This window comes from Pseudopodoces humilis, chromosome 28 (assembly GCF_049639895.1).
Source record: "Pseudopodoces humilis isolate 2021_Gansu_Grassland_sample_001 chromosome 28, ASM4963989v1, whole genome shotgun sequence".
Taxonomy (NCBI): domain Eukaryota; kingdom Metazoa; phylum Chordata; class Aves; order Passeriformes; family Paridae; genus Pseudopodoces; species Pseudopodoces humilis.
The window spans coordinates 3,539,955-3,563,589 of NC_142227.1; the positions used below are offsets into that span (position 1 = coordinate 3,539,955).

At 47.0% G+C, this 23,635-nt stretch overlaps 1 protein-coding gene across 6 annotated transcripts in view; it reads right to left on the reverse strand.

Moving 5' to 3' along the window:
- RFX2 (regulatory factor X2) overlaps positions 1 to 23,635 on the reverse strand; it is a 63,465-nt gene that overhangs the window by 30,710 nt on the left and 9,120 nt on the right. The gene's annotated exons all lie outside the window — the stretch shown is intronic.

A 23,635-nucleotide genomic window follows, 5' to 3' on the forward strand; every position in this document is an offset into this window, starting at 1 on the left:
GGATGCTGAGATGCACACAGTGGCATTTGGAGAGCTTTTTTGGGGTGGGGGAGCCTTTTTCCCCCTCCATTTCCTGTTGGTTTCTTGTGAAACTTCCTGCTTAATGAACTATTTTAGGAGGGTTTCTGCTGTCACTTTGAAAGGTTAAAAACATCCAGATTTTGGGCAGTGTCATTTCTGCTTTCTCGGCCTTGCTGCTGAGCCTCCAAACACATTATGATGGCTTTTGTTCTATTTCCCTTCTCCCATCAGTATTTAAACTTTTCCCTCAACTTTGGGCAAGTTAAGAGGAAAAAGGAAAAATGAGAAATTGAAGGACACTGGACCTGCTCATTTGTGTTCAAAAGAAACGCAAGGGGGATGTGAAATTACAGAATTTACCTGTTTATTTCTTCAGCCACTGACAAAACACCTCAAATAATAAAATTCTCCAAAAATCAGGTTTTAAAGCATTTTTTCCCTCAATACTCCATACTCCCATTAACAAATTACAATTACTCTCCCAACCTTCCCAAAACCCCAGAGCTTGCAAACAATTTTTCTCATTGAAAAAGTAGCTATAAATATTCTTTTATATAAATATAAAAGAAGCCACAGAGTCACAGCTACCAGATTAATCCAACAAACCAGAAACAAGGGAAATTAAATCAATATTTATTCCTGTGTCCTCCCCAGGCCCCTCAAGCTGCCCTCAGCACCCCCATCCCTGCAGCTCTGCTATATAAAGGCAGCACCTGCCTCTCCCCATCACTGACCCTGGGTTTTAGCCAAAACCTCCCTGTGAGAAGATTCCAGTTGCAACAGCACCGTGGGATCAGGAAAATAATAATTCTCCCATTAAATGAGGGGAAACATCTCCTTGCCTGCTCCAGCCCCAAATTATTTGCAATTAAACACTCGGCCAGCACTGCTGGATTTGGAATGCTCAGGTGGAGATGCTCAGGCAGGAGAGGGGGGAACTTTTAGCACCACATCTACTCCCCCAACTTTTCCAGAAGTGTTCATTGTCTGTCCCTTGTGCCCAGGGCTGTGGTTTGCAGCTTTCCAGGGTTTTGTGATTATGCATGGTGAGGTTATAGAAGAGAGGTGGGTGAGTTGACAAAGATATTTTAATTATTGATTAATGGCTCTGGCAGGGTCAGCTCTTGGCATTTTAGGTCTACAAAAGGTCTCCTTTAAAGTGTAGCTACCATCAGAAAACACTTGGAAAAGATGGAGTTGGACTTTGAGGATCCTTGTAGGTCTATGCCAACCCAGAATATTCCACAATTCTATGATTCAAATCACCAACGACTCGTCTTTGCTGATACATTTTGTCTTCTGCTTTCCCTCAGTGACCAGAAGAGAGCAGAGATGTGGGCGGGGTAGAAGGTGAATTGTCTGCTGCCAAAATAAATCCCCAGTGTGATTTTGAGGTTTGCTCTGGCAGTGATGACAGCCACACCAGACACAAAGGCTCCGAGGAAATCTGCAGATGGCACTTCCAGACAAGGTAGACAGACAGAGAAGTCCTGGACTGCCAAGCCACACGTACAGGACTTGTTATTATTTTATCTATCAGTGCAACATCCTGGAGAAAGAATAATTCACTTCTCATTAAAGCCATCCTGTGCTTCCTGAGAACTGGATTCAGATCTGTGTGCGCCATCTGCTCTGGTTAATTTGTGCTGATGGAAAGCTGACAGCACACACAGAATTCCTGCGCTCCCAGAAAGCAGCACAAGGTGCTGCAGAGCCCTGCTGATGCCCTGGAAGCTCGGCTGGCACCTGAGCCAAGGCTCCAGAGGGTGGGGAAAGCCTTGGCTTCCAAGGATCAGAGGAAATGTGGCACCCAAAGTCTTGCTCTTTCCTCTTCACCTCATTTCTATTTTTTAAGAACAGGTCACATAAATCAGAGGTGGGACTGGAATGGCCTTGGTTTTCATGGGGTATTTAGGCCTTGTATTTCCATCATAGATTGGTTTGGGTTGGAAGGGACCTTAAAACTCATCCCACTGCAGCCCTGCCACGGCAGGGACACCTCCCACTGTCCCAGGCTGCTCCAAGCCCTGTCCAGCCTGGCCCTGGACACTTCCAGGGATCCAGGGGCAGTTCCTGTCTCAAGCTCCTCATTATTCCAGGCTCAGGAGCTGTCCTGGAGCTCCCTCAGCCTTGTGCAGCGTCCTCTGCCACATCCCTGAAGCAAATACCCACGGAAGGACTCCCTGCTCTCCTCCCTGCCCACTTTTCACCTCTCACAGGGAAGTTTTACAGTGTTCTTGATCATCTTCTCAGCAGCAACTCTCTGGCTGTGAGCCTGTGCTTCCCTGCTTCCCACAGAGCTAAGGTTTGCTTCTTCCTCTTAGACCTGGCCAAAGGCAGAGAGGTTTATCCCACCTGTAGCTCTCTCACAGAAGGGAATGACAGAAGCCATTAAAAGATGTCTCGTGGTCTCTGACAGCCTGGCAGTCCCTGGGACTGTGGAGTCTGCAAACTGAGAAGTTAATTAATAATCAGCAAAGCTGCTGGTGGGTCACAGAGAGGATCAGCAGCAGCCACAGGTGATAGTCTCAGTTCCAGGGCTCATTACCGGGTGAAGAAGAGCAAAAAAAAACCCCAGTTATTGTGGAGAAATGAGCAGATGGACCTGACCATGCAAAAGGAATAAAATCGTGGTGAGAATCCCAGAATGGTTTAGGTATAAAGGGACTTTAAAGCTCATCTTGTTCCAATCCCCTGCCATGGCAGGGACACCTCCCACCATCCCAGGCTGCTCCAAGCCCCGTCCAGCCTGGCCTTGGGCACTGCCAGGGATCCAGGGGCAGCCACAGCTGCTCTGGGCACCCTGTGCCAGGGCCTCACTGCCCTCACAGCCAACAATTCCGTTTTAATTCCTAATTTCTAATCTAAATCTACCCCCCTTCACCTTAAAGCCATTCACCTTGTCCTGTCACTGCATGACTTTTTATAAAGTCCCTCTCCAGCTCTTTCATAGGCACATTTTGGACGCTAAAAAGCTGCAACAAGTTCTCCTTCCAGTGGATTTATTCAACACATTGGCATTTCAGAGAGAGACAGGTTTAAAGTCCTGGTTGCTCAATGTGGTTGGTGATGTCACAGGGGCCACCAGGGCCCTGGAAGGCATCACAGACATCTGGATTCCAGGTTTCATCATCACTGAATGAATCAGGCAGATAACCAGGCTGCTGCCTCTGGAAACCTTCTGTTTACACACAGCTATCTGGGTATCCAAGCAAACAGCAGGGTCAGGAAAGGAAATTCAGGAGAAAAAACAAAACAAAACACCAACCCTAATAACTTCTGGGTGCTATTTCTGGTCCTGCCACCAGCTCGCTCCGTGACCTTGAACAGGATGCTTCCCTTTCCCTGTGCTTCAATTCTCCCACTCCTAAAAAAGCCACAAATACTCCCCTAGGCAAGGTGTTTTTTAAGCACTGGTCTCTGAGGGTTGTCAGAGCCTGAATGCCTTTCAGAAAGACAAGGAGTAACTGTACAAGCCTTGAGGGTTGATAAAAACTCGGGTTGTCACCGTTTCATTCATAAGGCACCTTGGCTCCATGTAAATGGCCTTGCCTTTGTTAATCTCTCCTGCCTAAAGCAGCTCCAGAACGCTGGGAAAACAGAGATAAGAGGAGCATTTCAAAATATTTTCTATGTTCAGATTTGCAGGGGGAGTGGGGGGAAAGGAGGAGGCAGCAGGGGGAGATCACAGGGAGAATCCTTCAAGTGCTGAGGAGGGGATGGAGCAGCATCCCCTGCACCCCAAAAGAGTCTGGGGAGGGAGGGGCTGATGCCAGAGCTGCCCTGGGCTCAGGGAAATGTTTGGTTTTCCAGGAAAATGTTTGGTGTTCCAGGGAAATGTTTGGTGTTCCAGGGAAAGGTTTGGTTTTTGTGTCTTTGGTGATCTGGTCCTCGCTCTGCAGCACACATGGCAGCAGCAGCCATCCATCCCAGGCAGCTCCAAACTCCAAATTAAAGGGGATTTAAAACCTTCCTTAGGCCCAGGGCTGCTCCTGCTGTAATTGTGGCCACCCTACTTTTTGTTTTTCTTCTACAGGACATGGATAGAACTCCCTCTCCACCTTATTTTTATTTTTTTAAGAGCAGGTCACGTAAAGCAGAGGTGACACTGGCCCAGCCTTGGTTCTCATGGGGTATTTAGGTCTTGTATTTACATATCTTTATTTCTTTAAGGTGAAAATGTAAAACCTGTGAGCTACCCTACAGCAGCAGCCAACTCAGAAAATCATGGAATATGGAATGTTTTGGGTGGGAAGGGACCTTAAAGCTCATCCCATCCCACCCCTGCCATGGCAGGGACACCTTCCACCATCCCAGGCTGCTCCAAGCCCCGTCCAGCCTGGCCTTGGGCACTGCCAGGGATCCAGGGGCAGCCACAGCTGCTCTGGGAATTCTCTGCCAGGGCCTCCCCACCCTCCCAGGCAGGAATTTCCTCTCTACAGAATCAAACATGTCTATTAGTGCTGCTTTCAAAACATTAGAATTGTTGCTGTTCCAGTGAATCACTTGCTCATTTAAAGAAAAAAACAGATCATGAACTATTTTATTTAATTTGCTTTTCAAAGCTTACTTGGTTGGTCATCCTTTGATCTTATTTAAACTTTTCAAATTCCTTTATTACATCCTTTTATTTCTGGCAGGACTTTTGAAACGTAATATAATACTGGGATATAAATGAGGGAAAGGGAAATATCCTCGTGAGTTTTTTGTTAGTTTTAAGAACAATCCATTATTTGACCTCTGGGATAAAGTTGTTTTTTATAGCTACTTATATTAATACTTACATTTCAATTTCAATGATCTATTTAAACCAGAAAACCTTGCTGGGTGTTATTACCTCCATGGGTAAGAAATCCACTGCCCCTGCCCTTGCCATTCATAAATGGGCTTAACAACTTCTTCTCAAAAGGGATTTAAATGTGGAGCGTAAAAATCCGACAGCAAAATGACTGCCTGGAGGTACAGGAAATGTTAAATCAGATTTTTGATGCCTGAAGGATGTATTTATAGAATCATTTCAGCTGGAAAAGACCTTTAAGATCACCGAGTCCAACCATCATCACTGCCAAGTTCACCATGAAGCTCCACAGCTTTTATTTCAAATTAAGACCTAAAGGTGGGAAAAGTTTATTTTTCCAGGTGAAGCTGCTCTGATGATGCTGGGCTTTTTATTTCTGGTGTTCTTCAAATGCCAACAGCCTTGGGTCTGCAGGTAAACCCTGAATTCCTCATCATCACCTGTGCAGGCTGTCAGACACTTCCTGTTGTGAGAATTGAAAATAAATCTGCAGCTAAAATCTCTCCAGACACGGGAGAGAGACAAGCTCAGCTACAGCAAGATTTGTATTTATTGGACTTGATTTTAGAGGTCTTTTCCAACCTTAAAAATTCCATGGTAGAGCTAAAAGCGTTGCATGCACCAGAATTGCAGGAAACCTGGAGGTGGATGGGACAGCCACTGGCATTTTACACAGGAAAATTCACCTTAAATTAATACAGCAAATAACCTTTGTTCATCTTTAATATTATCAGGAATTAATGAGGTTTAGTGCAGCCAACAGCCTCAGCTGGCACAGTTTGTGCTCCACGTTTTCCTTCTGCTGAACGGATCTCAGGCTGACCAGGGGGTGAATTACCCAGGGAATCTCATCCAATCCCATTTCCATATGCAAGTCCATGATACAGCTATGAATTTTTAATAAAAAATCTCCTGATATCTGTTATTCTACTGAAAATAATGGGAAGGCTGTAGTTTAAATTAAAAAAATAATAATAAAAAATAAACTATTTCTCCTTCACAACACTGACCTGCAGGGAACAAAATTGAAATCCAGGTTTTTCCTTGTTTTTCAGTTGATTTTGTGCATTTTTTTGCATGCTTTGAAGGGAAAGTTTACATTTAAAAAATAGTTATTTGGTTTTTGGAACTTTTATTCAGGTTTAGTTGGCTTGGAGCTTAGATAAATGGGAATACCAGAACAGCAATAACAGAATGCAGGAGAAATAAAAATGCTATTTAACCATCATGTTCTAGATGGGCTCTAAATGGTATTTTCTCCCCTGACTGCAGAAAAAGGAACCAGGGAATTTACATTTAATGGTTTCACTACTGAGAATTCTCAACACTCTCAAAACAGACTGAAAATAATAAAAGTAATGCAAGGAATGGCTGATTTTGATTATTTTCTAGCAGATGCAAGTATCCATCTACTTCATCCACCACACTCTAGGCCACAGTTATTTTACTAAAGAAAACTTTCTTAAATATTTTCCATTTCATTCAACATTTCTGGCTCAGTCTGGATGTAATAACTTGCCCTGAAAAGGCATTGGTTGTGCTTGAAGCAGGGCACAGAAAGGAAGTGTTTCATTCTTTGGAAGAAGGAACCAGTTTTATTTGATGTGAATGAAAATGGATTGAGTGACTTCTCCCTCCTCTGAAGCAAATATTTGTGTTAAAGCCAGCCTGGCTCCTGCCTCACACACATCCTTCATCCCTGCTGCTCGTGTCTCCAAAGCATCAGACCTCCAAGGAATAACAGGCGTTCCCCCTGAAATTCCAGTCAGGAAAACACCAATTTCATTTTTTCCATCTCCCAAAAAAGTTCCCAAGGTGGAGGGAGCAGGACACGGCTCCCAAACAAGACCGTGAGGTGCTCCCATCTCTTCATCCTCTTTGGAAAAACACAATTCCAGCTCCATCAGATGAGAAATCAAAAGAAACATTTTGCTTTTGGTGGCTGAGCCAAGGAGAGCCTGCTCTGCCCAGAATTCCCATTTGGGAATTATCTTTTCCTCAGACCTCGCAGGGATGCTGAGAGAACAAAGCTCCCACCTGGGCTGTGGGCAGTGGGTGCAGCTCAAGGTGTTTGGAGTTTGCCTGTTCAGCACCTGAACCCAATCCCCGCCCCTGGTGTTTGTGCAGCTACCAGCTGTGACATTCCCTGGGCTCAGGAGAGCAACTGGGAACAGAATTCCTGGGATTTGAACTGCTCTGAAAGCCCTGGGAGATGAGCTGCTGCTCTGGCTCTGAGAGGGAGACAGGAAATCTCACAGAATCACGGAATGGTTTGGGTTGGAAGGGACCTTAAATCCCATCCAGTGCCACCCCTGCCATGGCAGGGACACCTTCCACCATCCCAGGCTGCTCCAAGCCCCGTCCAGCCTGGCCTTGGGCACTGCCAGGGATCCAGGGGCAGCCACAGCTGCTCTGGGCACCCTGTGCCAGGGCCTGCCCACCCTCCCAGCCAACAATTCCTTCCCAATATCCCATCCAGCCCTGCCCTCTGGCAGTGGGAGCCATTCCCTGTGTCCTGTCCCTCCTGTTCCTGATAAAAGCCCCTCTCCAGTTTCCTTGCCAGCCCTTTCAGATTCTGGAAGGATCTGGGAGCAGGTTAAGACCAGACAGAGCCTTGGCTCATCCAAACCTTGACCTCCAGCACCAGAACTCTCCATCCCACGTCGAGGTGACACCGAGCCACCCCCAGAGCCCGGGACAGGACAGGACAATGCCCAGAACCCTCACAGCACCAACCCTGGGGTTCTGTACCATCCCAAGGGTGGAGCAGCACCCACCTCTCACAGGCAGCCCCTCCTCACCCAGCAGGGCATGGGGAGAGCTTTGGGACATCCCTGACACAGAGGACAGTCCTTGTCCCCTCCCAGGCACCTGGACCAGCTCACCCACAGTGTCCTGCACCACGTGTCAGAACCTTTCCCCTTTGGGAAGTGCAGGGGAATGCAAGGGGGAAGCAAACATGCCAAGGAACTTGAAAAGAAGAGACACTGCCTCAAAATTTTATAAACAAGAGAAGGCACCAGACCTTGCCACTGATTAGGTTAAATTAATTTAAAACAGAAGCAAACACTGCTTGTCTATGAGCTCCAGTTACCTGGAAACACAGATAAACCCAAAACACACTTTTCAAGGGCAGCAGGCACTATAGCTGGGGTTGGGTTTTTTTTTTTTCAGAAACCTGGTCCTCATGGAAAAATACAAATTTGGAAATAGCTTTTATTAGCAAGTTAATAATATACTGAAATACAAATATACACTCAGACTTTAATTAGATTTCACAGAATTAAGACCAGTAATATATATACACACACATAACTGTTGTGTAACAGCCACTCACTAATCTCTGCTGTTTCTTTAAAAGTAACTTTGAGGACAAAAAAGAGTCACGAATGGATCTGTGCTGGCCCTGTAATTTGGAGTTTCCTTAAGAGCCAGATGAAGTTGAAGGGCAGAAGCCACAACAGTTTAGAGGTTGCTAGCAAAATCCAAATCCCACGTGCAGGAATCTCAGACATGAACAGGGGCAAAGTATTGTTGGGAATATCCTTCCCATATAAAAACCTGTCCTGTTTTCTTCTCGGTTAATAACCCGAGCATCAAAAGCCAGGATTGGATTTATTCAGGTCTGAGAGTGTCCCTGTTCCTGCCCTGCTGCTCTTCACTCTCAGGACCCAACAGAGAATCCTGGAATCTCCAGAGCTGGATCCCCCAGGGATGATCAGTGCAGCCCCTGGCCCTGCCCAGACCCCCCAACAAGCCCACCCTGAGCATCCCTGAGAGCGCTGTCCAAACGCTCCTGGAGCTCTGGCAGCCTTGGGGCCGGGCCCATTCCCTGGGGAGCCTGGGCAGTGCCAGCAGCCTCGGGGGGAAGAACCTTGCCCTGAGATCCATCCCAAGCCCTGGCACAGCTCCAGCCCTTCCTGGGGTTCTCATAGACTCACCTGCACCACTCACAACTGTTAATTGGTAAGAAAAGTCCAAGAGATTCCAGATTTTTAGTGCAGCATTACCCTGTCAACAAGTAGAACTCCTTATTTCTTTCCTATGAACCACCTAAATCTGGACTTCAGAAAAGTTTTGCTACAATGATGGCAAATGTTAGGTAAGAAACAATATCTGGGTATCTGCTGAGCAGTGAGGACTCTTTCACATCTGGAAGGAGGAATTAAAAAGTCACACTCCATGTCCAGGCTGTAACAAACACATTGGTTCTACCTCGTGAAAACAAGCACAAGTTCTGGGCTTTAATTAATTGTTTCCCATATTTTTAATTATGTGCACTCTAGGGATTTCCCAGGGCTGTGATTCAGTGGGGGAAATACAATTTCTGAAAATAGAGATAATCTGAAATAAAATCACAGAATGGTTTGGGTTGGAAGGACCTTAAAGCTCATCCAGTGCCACCCCTGCCATGGCAGGGACACCTTCCACCATCCCAGGCTGCTCCAAGCCCCGTCCAGCCTGGCCTTGGGCACTGCCAGGGATCCAGGGACAGCCACAGCTGCTCTGGGAATTCCATCACAGCCCCGTACCACCCTCACAGAGAGGAATTCCTTCTCAATATCCCATCTAACCCTGCCCTCTGGCACTGGGAATGTTCCCTGTGTCCCGTCCCTCCAGGCCCTTGTGAGAAAACAGCGTCTCCAGGAAAAATCTGGCACAGAAGCATTTCAGAGGTCCCTTTCCAGGACACATCTAAAAGTTTCCATCATCAGCCAAACCAGTCTCTGGTTCCTCGTCCCCTGCAGTCTGGTGCCTCTCCCAGGACAATCCCAGCTACCTGGTACAGCTAATCCTCCTCTGGCTGAATTTGGCTCCTTTTGGAACAGGGAACTGCAAACCTTGGTGCTGCTTTTTATAGCTCGTCCTATGGCTTTTATAGCTTCTCTGACGTCTGGGAACTATGGAATGTGTCACTTCTTTCAAATGAATTCCAGGAGATCAGTTTAACTCACACCTGGAGCTCACCAGCCCTCCTTTTCCACATGCTCACACTGGACAAACCTTCACTGGCTTTAAGACCAAGCAGCCTTTTGAGGATTTCAGTGTGAAGCAGGAGAATTGCTCCAGTATTCCATAGGGATTGGCTGCAGTGTTCCATAGGGATTGGCTGCAGGATTCCATAGGGATTGGCTGCAGTGTTCCATAGGGATTGGCTGCAGGATTCCATAGGGATTGGCTGCAGGATTCCATAGGGTTGGCTGCAGGATTCCATAGGGAATTGCTGCAGGATTCCATAGGGTTGGCTGCAGGATTCCATAGGGAATTGCTGCAGGATTCCATAGGGAATTGCTGCAGGATTCCATAGGGATTGGCTGCAGGATTCCATAGGGATTGGCTGCAGGATTCCATAGGGAATTGCAGGATTCCATGGGGATGTGGGGCAGCAGCAGCAGTTTCCAGGCAGCACAGCAGGAGCTGCTGCCAGCACAGCCCAGGGTGTTGCTGTTTGTTCACACAGCAGCGCTCAGCGCTGTGCTGCCTCACAAAGTGAAGCAGGAGAAGCAACAAACACAAACTGGGGCTGTTGGGAGATGTCTCAGATCTTACAGCATCAGTGCAGTCAGGGCTCCGGATCTCCAGGAGATCCCACCATGGGGTAGACCCTGGGATGAACTTTGGGAGACAGAAGAGGAGGAGGAGAAGGAGGCAGAAGAGGAGGAGGAGAAGGAGGAAGAAGAGGAGGAAGAGGAGGAGGTTGCAGGTTGTCCCAGCTCAGCACAGGGAGCATTGTCCTGACCAGGAACTGGTGTATCTGGGCAGGAACCACCACAAAAATCTGAGCTCTGCTCCTGCACTCCACAGAAAATTCAGTCAGGGAGAAAAGACCTGGAGAAGAACTTTGGACAAGGGGGAATGACTTCAAACTGTTAGAGGGCTGGGTTAGAGGGGATATTGGGAAGGGATTCTTCCCTGGGAGGGTGGTGAGGGGCTGCGATGGGATTCCCAGAGAAGCTGTGGCTGTCCCTGGATTCCTGGAAGTGTCCAAGCATTGGGCTTGGAGCAGCCTGGGATGGTGGAAGGTGTCCCTGCCCATGGCAGGGGTGGCACTGGATGGGCTTTAAGGACCTTTCCAGCCCAAAGCATCCCACGATTCTGTGATCTCCAGCACATGGGGTGGCCCAAAATGAAACTCCCAGCAGTTCTTCAGCCACTCCATCCCTGTGTCCAGTGCACATTTCAGTGAGTACATGGACACCAGCAATTCCTTCCCCACCATTGCACTGCTCCAGTGAGGAGGAGGAAGGAGCTGGGGATTCTTCTGTGTGAATTTAAGGTTCATAAAGCTGCTGGTGACTGGCACAGATTCCAGGACTAAACAAGACCCCAAATAGAAGATAGAAACTATCTAGAGACAGGCAATTCTCCCTGGAAAGGCAAAGAGAAGGCTGCTGTAGATGCCCTAGAAACGGAGTTTGGGAATATGGATTTGAATGTTCTGCACTTGGAGAGCAGCACTGGTGGATTTTTGGTGAGGACAGCAGGAAGACAAACTGTATCCTACAGGAATGGGAGGAGATAGAGGCTTCCAAAGCTCCCCACTGCTCCAGCAGCTCCCATTGTCCCAAAGAAAGAGAACTGACTGCTACACAACTGGAATTACCCAAGTGAGATCGTTTAGCCAGGCAATAAATTCCTGTGGGCAGTGTTTTTGGCCTGGACAACAAGAGGGTGGCTCTGTGATGGACAGCTCACCCCTCACAGTGACATTTCTGTCTGTGCTCTGGCTGGACAGGGGCTCTGATGACCCCAAAACCCACCTCATCCACCCTCCCACCCTCTCTAAAATGCACCTCATCCCACCATCCCCAAAACCACCTCATCTCACCATCCCCAAATCCCACCTCATCCCACCATCCCTGAAACTCATCTCACCATCCCCAAATCCCACCATCCCTGAAACTCAACTCATCTCACCATCCCCAAATCCCACCATCCCTGAAACTCAACTCATCCCACCATCCCCAAAACCACCTCATCCCACCATCCCCAAAACCACCTCATCTCACCATCCCCAAATCCCACCCCATCCCACCCTCCCCACTGCAGGCTGGGTCAGTGCAGAGGCTCCTGAAGGACCAGGACGAGCGGGGAAGGTTGAAACCCTTTAGAACCACAAACTGCAGGGGGTGGGGGGAGAAACCTCTTCTCTGCCGATTCTGAGACCCCTCGGGGGGGTTCTGGGGACCCCACGTGGAGCAGCCAAATCTCCCAAATCCCCGGGGGAGGGCGAGGAAGGCGCGGATGGCGGGGAGGATGTGGGGGAGGCTGCGATGTTTGGGGAGCAACAGCGGTTGCCAGGGGTGACGCGGTCCCCTCCCGGTCCCCTCCCGTTGCCAGGCGACGCGAGCAGCGTTTCCCAAACCAAACATCCCCATCCCGCTCCCGCCTCACGAAATATGTCAGCGGGTATTTTCAGGAGCCCGGGGAAGGCAGGATGGACAAATAACGCCTTTGCCATGGTAACTGCGAGGGGGGGGCCCCACGGGCGCCGCGGCGCCTTTGTTTTGCTTTGGTTTTATTTGATTGAATTGTTATTTCAGAATAAAACGGATTAGTGGGGCTGGGGGAGCGCTCGTCAAAGCAGATGCTCAGGAGAGAAATCTTTTTGTTGGGTTGGGGTTGTTTAAAAAATAATGTTAAGGAATGAAGCTTTTTTTTTTTTTTGAGCTGGGAGTAAACTACTCGTGGTGTTTCTGCACCCCCAAACACACACAAGTCCCTCAGCAAGTCCTTCTTCAATTTATTGCTTTTTTTTTTTTCCCCTCCACCTATTTTAGATCCCTCAAAGTTTTCCAGCAGGACTTAGATCCCTTTCCAGCAGGGTTTACCTTACTCAAAACAGGTTTTCTTTTCTTGATGGTGGCTGTGAATCCAGGCAAAGGCAGCCTGGCTGGGAAATGAGCTTTTGGGAGAGGGGGTGTGTGTGGTTTTGGAGTGTCCTTTGATTTGATGAAGAGGAGAAATTAATCAAAAGGATGTTTTCTTCTACTGCCATGAACATGGAAAGCTAATTTAAATTCTCCACATTGATTTTTTTACATTAAAATTTGAGGCAATTAATCATAAGCAAAAATGTAGAGACACTCGGAGGATTTTAAGGGAGAGTTTGCTTTGGGGAAACAAAGAATAGAGAAAGGCTTTTGTTGGGCTGGTGGAAACATCATTGTCCTGGGTGCTGTGGTCTGATCTAGCTCATAAAAGTTCTGCTGTGCTTGCTGATCATCAGTGAGGCCACAGAGTGTGGCCACAGGTTCCCACAGGCACATCTGGGGCAGAATTTGTCTCTCCAGATTTTCAATCTAAGCTTAGGCTGTGGCATCACTTCACCTTGGCAGTGATCAGTGAAAGCTCTGCTGATTTCCAGGTCTGGGTGTTTTCAGTGCTTCCTTTGGTGTTTCTCCAGGTGTTTTTCTACTGATCAGAGAACCACTAAGCTTGGAAAAGAGCCCCAGGATAAAGCCCAGCCTTGGACAGAATGCACAGTCCCCAGGGCTCTGCACAAACTTGGACTGAGGCATTCACTTCTCATGTCACAAAAAGCTGGAATTGCTCATCCACTGGATGAAAAATAAAAGTCACAATCCTGAGCATGTTTTAAATAAAATCTTCCAAAATTTTGGTTCTTTGTTTAAGGATTTTTTTTTCCCTCAGCTATTGCTGACCCAGTCCCCAAACTACTCCTTGATCTTTTAGCATTTATCTCCCTCTCTCAGGAACTGCCCTGCACGAGAAGAATAAACCCAGAAATATTCTAAAGGAGGCAAATAATCTTTTGCTGGAGATGTTCAGAGCAGCATTCAACAGAGAGCAGCTACTTATGGAAGCAACTTAAAAATAACAACTGGAAATTAAAAAGTCAGAATTTGAAGACTCTCCCTGGCAAAGGGATAACACAGACAGCACCTGCAGCTCTCTGAGGTGATCTGAGAAAAATTAATGAAAAAGTCAATCAAACCAAGCTCATGCAACCCTTGCCCATCCCACCACTGCTTTAAGGCAAACTTCAGCACTGCAGCCTCCAAACTGTGTGAAAATGGTTAAAAGATGCTTCAGCAATGTGACATTTGGCCAAGTGAAGGACCTCAAAAGAGAATTCTGGTCACGACAGCAGAAGCAGCAAAGGTGGATGTGACCAAGCTCCTGACAACTCTGCTCTCACTCGAAGCCCAGCCTGTAAAACCAGCCCAAACCCCCTGTCCAGACCCCCTTGCTCCTTACACCACAATTCCTACAGGGATATCTCTGCTGGCACTGACCCAAGAGCCATCAGCTCCTCTCAGAGTGTAAAAGAGACCAGCTGCCCTCAAAGACCCGCTATATTTATTCCAAATTAAATCCAAGATGCTTCTCGCTTCATTCCTTTCTCCTAAGTGCCCTTTTCCCTGCTTTAATATGCTCAAAATTACTGCTGGGATGAGGAAAACACATTAAAATTGAGAGTTCACACCTCTCAAGTGTGGATGGCAGTGGAGGTTTTAGGATTCCAGTTGCTGGAGTCCTGTAACTCCCACAAGTGCCTGACAAGGAAAAGGGTTTCCAGATTTCCAACTTTTACTGGAAAAAAAAAAAAAACATTAAAAACTCAAGAGAAGAACACGATTTCAGAAAATCACTATTTAAACTGTCAGCCTTCCTTATTTTTATCTCCTGCTGGGTTTTAACCCAACCTTATACTTTGGGGAATTTCTGGTCTCGTGGGGGAAGTTTATTTGCACTCATAGAGCAGCTCAAGTTCGCTCCCCCTCCCTCCTTTTTTTTTTTTCCCCAAAAGTTTCTTTCTACTTCTGGTTTTCAGAAGATGAAATGAACTTCTTGCAGGAAGGAGAGCAATGCAAGGAGTGTTAAATGTGACTGCAGGAGCTATTTCCAGTCTCTACAGCATTTACTGAGCAGTATATTGAAGAGGCCATGAAATGCTAATGATCTCCAGACTGCCAGAGATACCGTCCTAAATAGAAGGAAAAAAATCTCTTTGAGAGATTATTTATTTATTTTATTTTTTTTTTTTGCCTATTCCATCTCCAGAAAAACCACACAAAACTTTAACACCTCCCTTTGGCTAAAGCTCTCCAAGTTACACTTGAAAAAAAACTGAAAAGGAAAACCAGATGGGGGTGGGGGAGTGGATAGAGATGATCCAGAGCTAAAATATCCATTAGTGGTAAATTCCACCATCTCCTCCCCCATCCTAAAAAAAAAAAAAAAAACAAACCAAAAAAACACCAAACTGGGCTGCATGGGTCAGATTCCACCCGCAGACCAAGGAACCAGCTCCAAACACATTCACTCAGCCCTTTTTTATTCTCTTGCTTGTCTAAGTGGCTGCTAGGCAACCCCAGCAGCATCGCTGCTCATATGCATTAAGTATTAACTATTATTTCATTCCTTCCCCCCTTTCCACAAAAAGGCAGCAACCTCAATCTGTGGCAGATAATTCATTTCCCAAAAGGGAATGCTGGCTGAAGGAAGCTGGGAATGGAGCTGGGAAAGGGGTGGATATTTGCAGTTTAGTTCCAGGATGGGATGCATCCACCACCCTGCACTACTGATCTGGAGCTGTCCTTAGGGGATGAAAAACTCATTTTTGGTACAGTGTGAGATGCAGCTGCTGCAAGCCAAGCTCTGGAGGGAACTGCAGTGCTGCCCACACAGGGAGCCAAAAATTCTGGTGTCGGTTTGGTGAAGCAGCAACCACCCCCACTGCTGCAGCCCTTGTGTTCCTCTGGAGGTGGGAATTCTCCTGTGGGAATAAACCCTGATTTTGCCAGAGATGGACAGCAGGAAGGATGCTGCTGCCCTGCCCAAGGTAGGATTTGAGACATAATTCAAAGATTTCTGCTCCCCTCCCTCTGAGAGCCAGTTCTGGGAGCAGCATCCCCATCCCTGCCAAAGGCAACTCTTCCAGCCATTCCAGTGGCTGTTTTGTCTGAAGAAATAAACATCAAAATTGGGATGGGACAGAAGAAAGCAGGAGCTGGTGGTGTTTAGAAATGGCTGGGATACTTCAGCTCAGCAAAGAAATTCAGTGATGTATCGAGCTCCCCTCAGGCTGGTCCCTAACTTTGGTGACACTCCTGGACCATTACCAGGACAATCATTACAGCAGAGGGGGAAGGTGCTGCTTGGGACAACAAAACCTCATGAAAACGAATTTTTCACCTGCAGGAAGACTGCAAGAAGCAGGAGAGGGAAGGCTGCTGATGGGCAGAGCCCTGCACGCCCAGTGACATTTCTGAGTAATTACAAACCCTTACGATCCATTATAATGTTAATTTCCAGGCCAGTTGTTGTGGAGAAGTGTGATTAGATGTTGTGTAGCTACGATGGAGACTGGAAGGAATGCTAAGAATGTCTCCACTCCAAACTGAAGCGAGCAGCAGTGGGAAGAGCTGGAGCTGGAGCAGAGAGGAGCATCCCATGGGCACCTCCAGAGCTTGGACAGGATCACAGGGCAGGTCTGGCAGCAGAAGGTTCAGGGATCAGACCCTCTTCTACTGCAGGAGGCTCCAGAGGAGCTGCCAATCAATGGAAATGTTCACAGAATCATGGAATGGTTTGGGTTGGAAGGACCTCAAAGCCCATCCCATTCCACCCCTGCCATGGCAGGGACACCTTCCACCATCCCAGGCTGCTCCAAGCCCCGTCCAGCCTGGCCTTGGGCACTGCCAGGGATCCAGGGGCAGCCACAGCTGCTCTGGGCACCCTGTGCCAGGGCCTGCCCACCCTCCCAGGGAGGAATTTCTCCCCAATATCTTTTGTGTGATATCTTCACACTCTATGAGTGGGAGGGACTGGGGATGGGAGGGTCTCACTTGTGTCACTCCTCACATCTTCCAAACAACAAAAAAAATATTTGCCTCAGCTGGGAGCATCCTATTGATTTATGTCTCCAGCCCAATTCAAGAGTCCAGGCTGTTTTCTCTAATACAGGGCATCCAGAAAATGTTTGTTTTTCAAATTATGAGACATTTCTTATGTTGGGGCTCCACTCCTAACCAGTATCAGTTGAGGATGACAAAAACTTTTAAAAAGGTTTTAAAGGATGACAAAACCTGTTAAAAAGGTTAAAAAACAGAAACAAATTTCTTTATACACAATCTCTGCCCATTTCACAATGAAGAGAAGCAAAACTTGTAATTCTAATTTATTTTTTTTTAACACTAATGTCACAGCACATTTGGAACCAGAATCAGGCATAATTTCATTTCTGAAGCCTACCATTAAAAGGGCTGCCAGATTTGATATAAATTTTCCTCTACAAAACAAATTGATTAAATGCAGACTGAACTGGAGTCCCTAAAGCTTTGTCACAGCAAACTTCACGCAGCAGTTTTGTAATTTGCAGGTGGAAATACATCAGAACATTCATTTTCAGCCTCATACAAGCACCTCGTTACTCTGCAAAGAAATATTTTTCAGCTATGAATAGTATCTAAATTATTCAGGGATGGAAAAAACAAATCCATCTCCTCTGGAAAGGAAAGCCACCAGCTGCTGAGAGCACAGCAACTCTTCTCCTAAGGCCAAATAATCAGCAATGCAAATACCAGTGGAGAAGTGCAGCACAAAGAGAAAGGTTTTCTAGGAACACTCTTGAAGGGAAAAAAGGTTTTGTAACAGAGCATCATTTAGGCTGGAAAGGATCTCCCAGACCATCGAGCCCAAGCTGTGCCTGAGCCTCAGCTTGTCACCAGCCCAGAGCTGAGTGCCACATCCAGGTGTGGACACCTCCAGGGTTGGGGACCTCCCTGGGCAGCCCCTTCCAGGGTTTATTCCCTGTTCTAGTGAAGAATTCCCTCCTGATGTCCAGGCTGAAAGGCAGCAGCAGCTTGTAAAGGAGCAGAAAAGGCAGAGGGAGAAGGAATCTCCTCAGCATCACCTGAGGTTCTGACACAGCCAGGCTGGCACACCTGGAACTGCTTTTTTTCCATGGATATTTCAAATCTCAGCCTCCTGCCACACTCCTTCTCTCAGGGAGGGTTTCAGTGGGGACAGAGAGGTCTCTCCTGTGCCGCTCCATCCCCCAAAGCTGTGCCCTCATCTCACACCACACACAGATTTAATTCTCTGAGCACAAGAAGGAGAGGGCAGCCATGGGGGAGGAACCAGGGCCAGGCTCACAGCTCTCTCTTGGCCACCCAGATGTTTACAAATTCCCACAAGGATCCCAATGGCCAGTGCAAGGATGAACTCGTTTTTGTTCTGAGCAGGGCCAGCCTCCCTTCCAGCCACACCCCGGCTGCCTTCAAAGAGTTTTGTGCCAAAGCTCAAGAACCAGGAGCAAATCTTTTCTTTCTGGAGCACCAAAGGAGGCAGGAGGATGTTGTCCATGCTGTAGCTCCTGGATATTTGTGTCTCCATGAGCAGCAGCTGAATATTGCTGGGTTTAAACACCCCCAGACTTGCCTGAGGACCTGCTCTGGATTCTGCAAAATCACAGAGCAAGAGCACTGAACCAGCAGCAGCAGCAGCAGCTTTCCCCCCTTACTCTGCTAATTGCTGTGAAGAATACTGAAGATAATCTGTCATCACATGAAGCAGAGGGAGATCAGTCTGAGGCACTGAGAGCCAAGACCCTGCTCTGTGTGGGAGGGGAAGCTTTCAAAGGATTTTTTCCATAGGAGAGGTTGCAGAGAAGGTTTCATCAACTCAGCTCAAGCTGACTGTCCTGCCTGAGCTGCCCTGTTTCAAAAGGATCAGAGGAATCAGCATTCAGGTCTTCCACTGTACTAGGGATTCACCCTGATTTCCTTTTGAAATGATGAATTGTTTGATTATCACCCCATTATTGCTCTCTTAACTTTGTGACTGAATTGCATAAACCTGTATTTTAAAAGATACAACCTAACACTAATCTGACATTCCATAAATCTTCTTTGCAGCATTCTTCCCAAAGAGACAAAGAAGGAAAAGTCCTGTAGGGAGGGGACAGAGGACAGGTCACAGAGCATGAAACTCCACTTTTTTCTGTAATTGAGGTACTGGGATTGGGATTTCTACAACATCCACACGGGACCCTTCCCTCCTCTCTGACTCACAGGTCTCTGATGGGCCATGAGCTGTGGGTATTTATGAGCCAAACGTGTTCCAACAGCTCAAAGCATTTTAGAAACAGCTTCCAGCAGCTCTGGAGAGCCTCAGACCAGCAGGTAGCCAGGAAAGATCACGGTGCTGCCAATTTTAACAGCAGAATGATTTGTTCTCTTAAAAAAACTTAACCTTTCATTGGTTCCTTTATTTACCAAGGAGAGATTTGGGTGGGGAATAGAGGGAAGAGTCTGTTCTGTGCAGCCAGATGGAATTCCAAACCCAGTTAGTTTAGGCAGGGAGCTAAGGGGAAGATGTCAAAATATGTTTTCCATTAACGTAACAGCGGAAAACACGAGTGGTTTAAAATACAGTGTACAAACAATTACTGCTCTGCTACCAGAACCTGTGCCAACAGGAGGGATTTTATCACTATAGTTAGTTTAAACCAACAGCAACAGAGTTGTAAGTCAGAAACGTGGTATTTTATTCTGAAATATTTGCTTGGGGTGCTACTTGACATCAGACTTCAGTCAAAATAAGCTTTAGCAAACGATATGTTAAACAATCCCATCTGCCTGTTTCAAAGGCAAAAAAGCCAAGTAGATTTTGTTAATCCTGAATTTCCAGTTCAACCTTCCAAACAAAAGGGGACATTTTTTGCTCTTACCATGTGGTGCTAAAGTGAATAGAGTTAGTGGTATAGGGCAGAGGAGTCCAGCAATCAAGACATTAACAGCAAATTTTAACAATCAAAAGAACACTGAATTTATTTTTTTTTTTACTGAAGAAGTTTTACTTTCTGCAGATGGAAGGGAGAAAAAAAAGAGAGCACCATCATCTCCCCTGCATGTGCACCCAGGTGCTGTGGCACAAAGCACTCGGGGAGGAACAATTCTCATTGCTCTGCACTCACAGCTCAGGGGTTTGGACTCTGAAATCACTTTGTGACAGTGCTGGGTGAGTTCCCCTCCAGGAGTGACACAGAGGGAGCCTGGAATGACACAGCTCAGGAAAAGGATGAAGAGAGGAGAGGAGAGGAGAGGAGAGGAGAGGAGAGGAGAGGAGAGGAGAGGAGAGGAGAGGAGAGGAGAGGAGAGGAGAGGAGAGGAGAGGAGAGGAGAGGAGAGGAGAGGAGAGGAGAGGAGAGGAGAGGAGAGGAGAGGAGAGGAGAGGAGAGGAGAGGAGAGGAGAGGAGAGGAGAGGAGAGGAGAGGAGAGGAGAGGAGAGGAGAGGAGAGGAGAGGAGAGGAGAGGAGAGGAGAGGAGAGGAGAGGAGAGGAGAGGAGAGGAGAGGAGAGGAGAGGAGAGGAGAGGAAGAGGAGAGGAGAGGAGAGGAGAGAGAGAGGAGAGGAGAGGAGAGGAGAGGAAGAGGAGAGGAGAGAAGAGAAGAGAGAGAGAGAGAGGAAAAGAAGAGAAGAGAAGAGAAGAGAAGAGAAGAGAAGAGGAGAGAGAAGAGAAGAGAAGAGAGAGAAGAGAAGAGAAGAGAAGAGAAGAGAAGAGAAGAGAAGAGAAGAGAAGAGAAGAGAAGAGAAGAGAAGAGAAGAGAAGAGAAGAGAAGAGAAGAGAAGAGAAGAGAAGAGAAGAGAAGAGAAGAGAAGAGAAGAGAAAAGAGAGATTTAATTAAATGGTGTTTGCAGCCTGGCTCTCCAGTCCCACTCGTGTGTGCAAGGGCCAAAGCTGTTTGTGCTTCTGCAGAGGGAAAACAGCCCCAGTTGTCCCAAACTCAGAGAATGGCATCCCCAGGGGTGACTGAGCTCGAAGCCAGGCCTGCAGCTCTCAGCATCCTCCAAGGACTCGCACAGCTCGCTGTACCCAGCTGAGGCTGGACAGAGGGACAGACTTCAAATTAAAATCCCATGTTTGTTATTGCATTATTGGACCTGCCTACAGCCTCTAACCAGTCTGCACGTGCTCCTGTTTTGCAGGGAAATCATCATCCAGGGAACAGGCAGCAGCTCAACTCTTATATTAACTTTCTGATGCAGGAGAAATTAATAAAATTTTTATAAACCTGAGAGAGGAAAAGGTATAAAAATCACTGCAGAGTGGCCACAGGCTGCCAGTTGTCACCGACTTCCACTTCACCCCTGTGCTACGATGGTTATAAACCTCAAGTGTAAAGTGGAAATTCATCCACAATTTACTTTTCCCCAGCAGAATATTGCATGATGTTCTGGCTAATCACATAATTCAACCCTCATATATTCAGAAAGCACTCAGAAATCAGGAGAATGCATTTAAAACCTTCATTGTGTGGAACATTTTGTTGCCCAAACATCACAATATAAATTCAAGCATGTAGCTGCCAAAATAAAAAGTTAGAACAGAAATTCCTTAGTGATTGACTAAGGAGAGACTCATCACCAAGGCATTAAGTAACTCTTAGGGGAAAGTGAATTAGAACTGCAGTGTATGATGCATTAATTATTTGGTGGCAGTTGAAGAAAAAAGTTTGAGTTTTAAGGACACGAGGTTAGAACACAGCTGGAGGAATTTAACCCATGATATAAATTGATTTTTTAAATGTGCAAAGAGGGAAATCTGAGTTTCTTTGGGTCCTGCAAACAGAGCAATACGGAACAACAGAGTTTTATTCATCTGCAGCTCATTTTTGTCCCAAAATTCCCTTTTAAGAGCATTCTAGCTGTGTGTTCATCTGGATTGTAGAAGAGCCTGAAGTGTGATACTGGAGTCACTCCAGCAAGAAATGCCCCAACCACTCTGTCCCCCAATTTTCTCTAATTAAACCATTTCTCCAAGGGTTTATAGGATGTTTTCCCTCTCTCAATTTTTTCAGCACCAAAACACAGCTCTGAGCATCATCTCTGCATCTCCACCAGCTCAAACCCTGCAGAATCCCCACCCCCAGCAAACTGGGGGAGGAAATTTTTAAATAGGAAAATCCTCTGGGTAGGGGTTTTTCCTGGGGGATCATTTTCTGGGAGCAGAAAGAAGCCAGGAGGGCCCTTCCAACCAAACCATTCCAGGATTCTCTAAGTATCTCCGCATGAAATATTCCAAGAGGGCACAAAGCAGAAAAAAAAAAGAAAGCAGAGCAATAATCACACCATCCTCAAAAAATGTGTGTCTTGTTTTGATCAGTGAGTAAAGCAACAATCACCTGAGGCTTTCAAAGCACTTTACAAATATTAATTGTTATGAGTTTGCCCATCTTAACTTTCTGGCTTCTAGGAAAAAAGCAAAAAAAAAACAACCAAAGCAGGGATTTAATTATTCCCTACTGGAAAATGGAAATGAAAGCACAGAGCAAATAAAGTAGATTTTCCCAGACACACTCTGAAGTGCCAGTGGATGTGGAGTGTGGATCAGAAAAATATGGGACTGCCTAGATCAGAGATTAATTTATGTCTCAGAGCACAGGCCTGAGTGTGGGGAACTCCTGACACAGAAGAGTCCAAGGTGGCACAGAAACCCCAGTGAGGATGGAGTCCAGAGGAAAAGAATGAATCAGAAATGTGGAATAAACACCCTTTTTAAATGTGGAACTGCCCTTGATCACAATTCACTCTTGGAAATACACTCTCTATAACATGTCTGTGTATGTATGCATACAGGTATATTTTATACATTAGTGTGTTAAATATCTAGAAAATAACCCAAATCCCACAGATTACAGCTGCAGCACCAGGGCTTGAAAACCCAGAGATTTTCTTGTGACAGTCACACCCTCAGATGTTTTGATATGAAAATGTCTCCTTTCAGTCCCCAGGAAGGAATCAGATGTTTTGATATGATATTTGATATTTCAGTCCCCAGGAAGGAATCAGATGTTTTGATATGATATTTGATATTTCAGTCCCCAGGAAGGAAGTGGTGATTTTGATTTTCACGAAGACAGAGCCTGCAAAGAACTTGTGGAGCTAAAGCCAAAGCTTTTTCCTCACAGGGCAGCAGTCAGGGCCTTCCCAATCCTGAGTGTGACGAGGTGGATCATGTTTGTGTGACAGATTTCAGCCCTGCAAAGGGGGCAGGAAAGGACAAAGTGGCCACAGAGAGATTCCCTGTGCAATCTGCTCCCTGCCTGGGCTGGAAGCACAGAACCAGGGAATGCTTTGGGTGGGAAGAGACTTTGGAGACATCTGGCCATGGCAGGGACACCTTCCCCAGGTTTCTCCAAACCCCAGCGTCCAGCCTGGCCTTGGGCACTGCCAGGGATCCAGGGGCAGCCCCAGCTGCTCTGGGCACCCTGTGCCAGGGCCTGCCCACCCTCCCAGCCAACAATTCCTTCCCAATATCCCATCCAGCCCTGCCCTCTGGCAGTGGGAGCCATTCCCTGTGTCCTGTCCCTCCAGGCCTTGTCCCCAGTCCCTCTCCAGCTCTCCTGGAGCCCCTTTAGGCCCTGCAAGGGGCTCTGAGCTCTCCCTGGAGCCTTCTCTTCTCCAGGTGAGCACCCCCAGCTCTCCCAGCCTGGCTCCAGAGCAGAGGGGCTCCAGCCCTGGCAGCATCCCGCTCCTTCTCCATGGGGTTTATCCCTAATTAACAGAGTTATTAATTCAATAATAGCCCTGAGGTTCCTGGCTGGAGCTGTGGCCACAGCCCATCCCAGGAGCCCGGGTGACGCAGCAGCGCTGGAATGTCCTGGATGGGGATTGCAGAGGAGGCTCCTGTGACGGATGAAATGCGCTGACGGCACAGAATAATTGAATAATTAAATAATTAACCCCCTCGGTGTGAGACGATCTTCGCTCTGCCTCTCCCATGAAACCTCTGAGAGCACTTTGGGGCACGGGGCAGGTCCCACCCCACCCAGGGTAACAGATTA